Source organism: Phacochoerus africanus, chromosome 1, assembly GCF_016906955.1.
Source record: "Phacochoerus africanus isolate WHEZ1 chromosome 1, ROS_Pafr_v1, whole genome shotgun sequence".
NCBI lineage: Eukaryota > Metazoa > Chordata > Mammalia > Artiodactyla > Suidae > Phacochoerus > Phacochoerus africanus.
In genome coordinates, this window is record NC_062544.1 from 30,220,524 (window position 1) to 30,227,029 (window position 6,506).

Consider the following 6,506-nt stretch of genomic DNA (forward strand, 5'->3'; position numbering starts at 1 on the left):
AGAAAAGATGTAGGTTTGCCATGAGTTCAAGCTTTTAAAAAGTTGGTTCGGTGCGCAAAGACAATAAAAATGATTTGCATTTGGCAAGATAGGCCAGGTAGGGCTATTAAAGCAGTTATTAAAAAAATTCTTGAATTGGTTCAAGTCTGAGATGACTGGTCACAGATGAATATTAAAGAAACTGATACGTTAGCCAGACTCTGCAGAGTCAGTTCTGCTTGACCTTACATTTCATGGGCAAAAAAAATATTTAAAGTGTTCCATTACATGAAACTCTCCTGAGTTATAAAATTGTCTAAGTGGATGTAGGACACTACTTGAGAGTTTGTTTTACAAAGTGGTCCAGATGTTAATTAATGCACTTACTCTTAGGAGTGCAAGGGGGCGGAATTCTGGTTCTGACCTGCAGCTGCTTTTCAGAGCCTCAGTGTTCTCTTCTGTAATATGGGACTTATGGACCCTGCTTCTGCAGCGCTGTGTTAGATTTCGCAGGGGCATAATTAACACTTTCCAGCTCCCTGGAGACTAGTGATAGGGAGTGGAGGCAAAAATAGCACTTCTAGGGAGTTCCCGTCGTGGCTAAGTGATTAACCAATCCGACTAGGAACCATGAGGTTGCAGGTTCGATCTCTGGCCTTGCTCAGTGGGTTGAGGATCGGGTGTTGCCATGAGCTGTGGTGTAGGCTGCAGACTCGGCTTGGATCCCGAGTTGTTGTGGCTCTGGCATAGGCCAGTGGCTATAGCTCCGATTTGACCCCTAGCCTGGGAACCTCCATATGCCGAGGGAAAGGCCCAAGAAATGGCAAAAAGACCAAAAAAAAAGAAAGAAAAAAAAGCACTTCTACAAATCAGCTGAGAAATTAAAAAGTAGTCATTGTAGAAGATTAAAATGTCATCCCTATTACACTGAACTATATTCAACTAGAAGTCTCTTTAGGGGTTGGGGGGGCATGACCTTCTGGAGGACATAATAATGCAGGTTACAGGGTCCAGATCTGGGGGTTCCATAAACCTTTGTGAAATGTATCTTGATTTTTTGAGGTTATGGTAAAGAAACCTGACCAGATGGGTGTTACTAATTCCTAGATTGTAAAAATCTCCCCCAAAGTCTGACAGTTGCCCTGCACTTATCAGAGCCCAGATTTCTAAACTCGGGGCCAAAATGAGGGCTCACATGACTGGGTCTTCATCACTCCTCACGAACTGCAGGCCATTTGCCAGTAGTTTATGAAATATGATCGTAAATTAAAACTAAATGACTCACGTAAAATAAATGGACAAGGAGCACTTTGTGATGGCGAGGATGCCGCATTGATTTTGTTGGTTCATTTATTTGGATACGCAGAGGATTTCGAGAAGCGGGACAGCTCCATCCACTCTAAAGAGGTGGGAGGCACGTGGTCCTATTACTGCTGAGCTTGCCCGGGAGTCCATTTCAGAACCAATGAGGAAGAAGTGACAGTGAGGCACCACTCTACACTTTACAAAGTTCTGTCACCTGCATTCTTTCTTCAAGGCAGGTGGCATTATGCGGAGCACCAAGGAGTGGCTTTTACACGGGGTTGGAGGGGGGAGGGTCACGAGTTTCTCAGAAGAGTTGAGACTTTTGCTGGAAATAGAAAATTCAACCTAAAGTACACATGATTTCTTTTTTTGTTGTTTTTTTGGTTTGTTTGTTTTCTTTCCTTTTTTTATGCCTTCACGACATGCAGACGGTCCTGGGCCAGGGATCGAACTAACACCCCAGCAGCGACTGGAGCCACGTCAGTAACAACTCTGGATCCTTTACCCACTGAGCCACCAGGGAACTCCCCATATGACTCATTTTTCAAAGGAGTTAAGGGCTAAGTCAGTCAGTGTGGCTGGGCGTTTAGGGCAGGGGGAGATATGTGGTTATATTTGCAGAGCCTTCAGAAGTTAATCCTGGCAGGTGGGTGCTGGTGGTGACCCTTCCAGGAAGATCGGCTTCACACACGTCCAACTGAGATGAAGATGAAGCAAGCCCAGATGAAGCAAGCCGACAGGATAAAGCAGGAATACACTCCATCACCCTTGGGGACTGCCAATTGCTTTTGTCGGTGGTGGTGGTGGTATTATTATTATTTGGTTTCCTTTCAGCTCCACTCTATTTAACATGGAGGGGAATGGTCTAGAAAAAAACATGCTATTTGTCATTAGTCTTTCTTTCCAGGTAGAGGGAGGTGGGAAGGAAGAGACAAACGGAAAGGGTGACACAGAATTGTGCTGGTGTTTGGATGCCCAGGAGGAGCCAATGGCTTTATGAGGAGTTAGGAAGTGTGTGAACTCAATCAGTGCTTCTGGGTTCCATCTTCACTCTACCCGCCTTGGGCTTAACCTCTCTGGAACTTGATTTCTTCCTATGCAACTTGTGGATGACAATAGCACTTATCTTGGATGATGCTGGATTCAGGACACTACTCTTGGAGTTCCTGCTGTGGCTCAGTGGGTTAAGAATCTGACTGCAGCGGCTCAGGTCACTGCAGAGGCGAAGGTTCGATCCCTGGCCTGGTGCAGTGGATTAAAGGATTTGGCCTTGCTGCAGCTGCAGCTTGGATTCAATCCCTGGCCTGGGAACTTCCATATGCTCTGGGTGTGGCCACTAAGACAACAACAACAACAACAAAACCCTCTTGATACCCGATCTGGACAAAGCCCTCCGGGGGCCGGGGGTGCGGTGGCAAACGGTGAGAATTCTGGTCCTTATCTTGGGCATCAAGCAACCACTCAAGGTTTTTCAAGCAGGTAGTGAAGGGGCCTGGTGGAGTCAGTGCAGAAGGAGTGGGGTGCAGACCAAGGGCTAAAACCTAGCTGTTTTTCCCTGGTGCTATTTTGAATAAAGTGAAACCCTAGACCCCTCAGGGTTGAGGCAGGTGGGTGTGACTAAGCAAGACTTCCAAAGCGGAACCATTTAGCCAGTGAAGAGTTGGCCAGAGTAGACATGGCTTTTTTTTTTTCGTCCTTTTTAGGGCCTCGCCTTCGGCATAGAGAAGTTCCCAGGCTAGGAAGAGTCGAATCGGAGCTGCAGCTCCCGGCCTTTGCCCCAGCCACAGTAATGCCAGATCTGAGCTGAATCCGTGGCCTACACCACTGCTTGCAGCAACGCCGGACCCTTAACCGACTGAGTGAGGCCAAGGATCCAACCCATATCTTCATGGATACTAGTCAGGTGCTTAACCCTCTGAGCCACAACAGGAACTCCCAGGGTAGTCGCTTTAATAATTAATATAGCACAGGTCATCCTTCACGGTCCCTCCTCTGCCATCACAATGCCCACCACAGTAAGGGGCAGTTTGCAGCCCCAAATAAACAGCGCCTGGATTAAAAGAATCCTGCAGTCACAGCTTTTTACTCCCCCCTACCCCTCGCAACATCCGCTTGCTCTTTCCCCTGCTCTTCCGACAAGGTGTCTGATGACAGTCTGAAGGATTCTCGGGGTTGACGTGAACAGGTGCCAGTGGAAAACCTAGAAACAAAATGCCTACATCAGGAATCTCAAGGCCCTGGGCTTTTACAGCCTCTGAAAGACAAGCGGCAGCTCCCCGACTAAAGACTTCCACTCTGTGCCTCGGCTTTAAAAGTCAGTCTCATGAAAAAAGCGTTTCCAACATGCATTTAAAATCATCCATCCAAAAGATAACTAAATCATGGCCATTCATTCCTCTCAACCCATCACACTGCAATGAAAACATGTATTTAACCGAGAAAACACTGAGCCTTCACTCTCCCTGGCCTCTGGCGCCTTTCTTCTCCCTTTCTTTGAGGGCTCAAAATGTTATGATTCATCTCCGCACTGCCTACGGCAGCAATGAATTACAGGCCCCAAAGATTTCCAGACCCAGAGGGGTCCAGACAGAGAAGGACCCTCAGTTCATCGCCACCATTCTCTCTCCCACCAACTGTGTCTGTTCCCTGCCTCCTTTTAATCGTTCCTTATAACAGTAGCCAAGCCGAGGAAATTAAGCTTTTGTATTTAAAACTAATCCATGACCCTGGATCATTTGTAAGAGACATCGATGAGCAGTTAAAAATGAGCCTCCATCTGCCTGTCGTGGAGCTGTCCCCAGATGCCCCACGGCTCCCATGGTGGGATGCTAGCATTTCAGGCTTGGCGAGGGGATGTCTGAGCCCGCGGTGTCTTTTGGAGCATCGGTCACGTCCAGCCCTCTTGGTTTGAACTATGGAGAAACGGAGGCTCAGAGAGGGAAAGGGACCTGCTTGAGTGGGGCTTTGCTGCGGGATTTCTGACTCCCCTGGATGAAGAGGGCTGGACAGTAGAGAGCAGTGTGGTGTTACCTGACATTAACCTGTCCCCCACGATCCAGGGGCCACTGTCAGATGAACCTTCTATCTGCCTGTCCCAGTCTCATCTTCAGGGCCACACGTGTGCTGCCTATCACAGAAGCACCACGGGGCTCGAACTAGACAATACAATTTTGTGTTTTTGCTTTTTTCTCTTTTGGCCGCACATGGAGTTTCCAGGCCAGGGATCCGATCCAAGTCGAAGTTGCGATCTATGCGGCAGGTGCAGCAACAACGGATCCTTCACCCACTGAGCTGGGTTGGGGATCAAACCTTCGTCCCAGGGCTCCAAAGACACCACCCATTCTGCTCTGCCACAGCGGGAACTCCCAGTTTTGTTTTTCAGTGGCCTTTAATGGAGGAGTTAAGGGTCTGATGTCAGGATGAAGGTTTGGGGTTCTGGGGTCAGAATGCATAAGCTCTCTGGGTCTTGGTCCTCTGGGATAATAGTAGGACCTACTTCCCCAGTTGTCATCAGCATTAAATGAGTTCATTGTGGCCATGTGCTCACCACGGTGTCCAGCCCTTGGAAATGTGAGCTACTCTTATCCCCACTTCTCCCGCTCTCTGTCTTTTTCACGGAGAGCAACTTAGGAAGACTAATAACTATGTGTTAAAGGCCAGAACCCCTGGACCTCTCTGCAACTTCCTGCACAAGGATGAGATGCCCTGTCCACAAGGTACTCAGTGGGGAGCCTCATAGACACTGGAGCGTGTGTTCTAGCCCCACACTAACTGACTATGATGCTGGCAAGAACAGCAGCTCCCCTGCCTCAGTGTTCTTACTGGTGAGATGGAAATACACGGCCCAGCCTCCCACGTGAGGACCATTCACCTTACAAGTATTTACAAATCATGGGGAAAACAGACAATAAATGAACACAACTAAACGAACACATTCTTTCATTATGTGAAATCAGTCAAAGGTTATCTGGAGCTTATGGGCTTCCTTTTTCCTAAGAGTTTCCTGACTTTTTTTTGGTATTTTTTTTTCCTCTTTTGTTTTTTAGGGCCACACCTGAGGCACATGTAAGTTCCCAGGCTAGGGGCTGAATCAGAGCTACAGCTGCCGGCCTACGCCACAGCCACAGCCAGCTTGGGATCCGCCAAGCCTCGACTGCAACCTACACCACAGCTCACAGCAACGCCAGATCCTTAATCCACTGAGGGAGGCCAGGGATCAAACCCTGGTCCTCATGGATCCCAGCTGGGTTCGTTACCACTGAGCCATGATGGGAACTCCCTAACTGACTCTTTTAACTGAAGCTGATACCTGCAATGTTTTGCTTTTTTTTTTTTCCTCCTTTTCCCCTTTTATTTTGGAAATTTTCAAATATATACAAAAGAGAGAGGACAGGATAAAGAACTCCACTTACCAATTATCAACTCAGATCCAGTCTTTTCCTTTTTTTGGTCAGGCCCTTGGCATGTGGAAGTTCCCTAGCCCAGGCATTGAACCCATGCCACATCTGCAGCCCAAGCTGCTGCAGTGACAACACAGGATCCTTAACCTGCTGCACCAACAGGAAACTCCCCAATCTTGTTATACCTTAATACTCTTACTCATTTCTCCTCTTTTCCAGGACTATTTTGAAACAAATCTTAAATATTATATTATTTAGCCTGTAAACATTCAAATATGTATCTTTAAAAGACAAAAATTATTTTAGGAGTTCCCTGGTGGCCTAGCCATTTAAAGATCCAGCATGTCACTGCTCTGGCTTGGATCACTGCTGTGGTGCAAGTTTCATCCCTGGCCTGGGAACTTCCAGAAGCCGCAGGCACAGCCAGAATAAATAAATAATTAATTGATAAAAAATTACTTTAGGAGTTCCCATCGTGGCGCAGGGGAAAAAAATCCAGCTAGGAACCATGAGGTTGTAGGTTCCAACCCTGGCCTCTCTCAGTGGGTTAAGGATCCAGCATTGCTGTGTAGGTCATAGACATGGCTCTGATCCCACATTGCTGTGGCTCTGTCGTAGGCTGGCAGCTGTAGCTCTGATTGGACTCCTAGCCTGGGAACCTCCATATGCTGCTAGTGCGGCCCCCACCAAAAAAACAAACAAACAAACAAACAAAAATTATTTTAAAAAATCATAAGCACAATATTATCCCAACTAGAACTTAACAATAATTCCTTACTATCATTAAATAGCCAGACAGTGTTTAAATCTCTTTGTCTCATT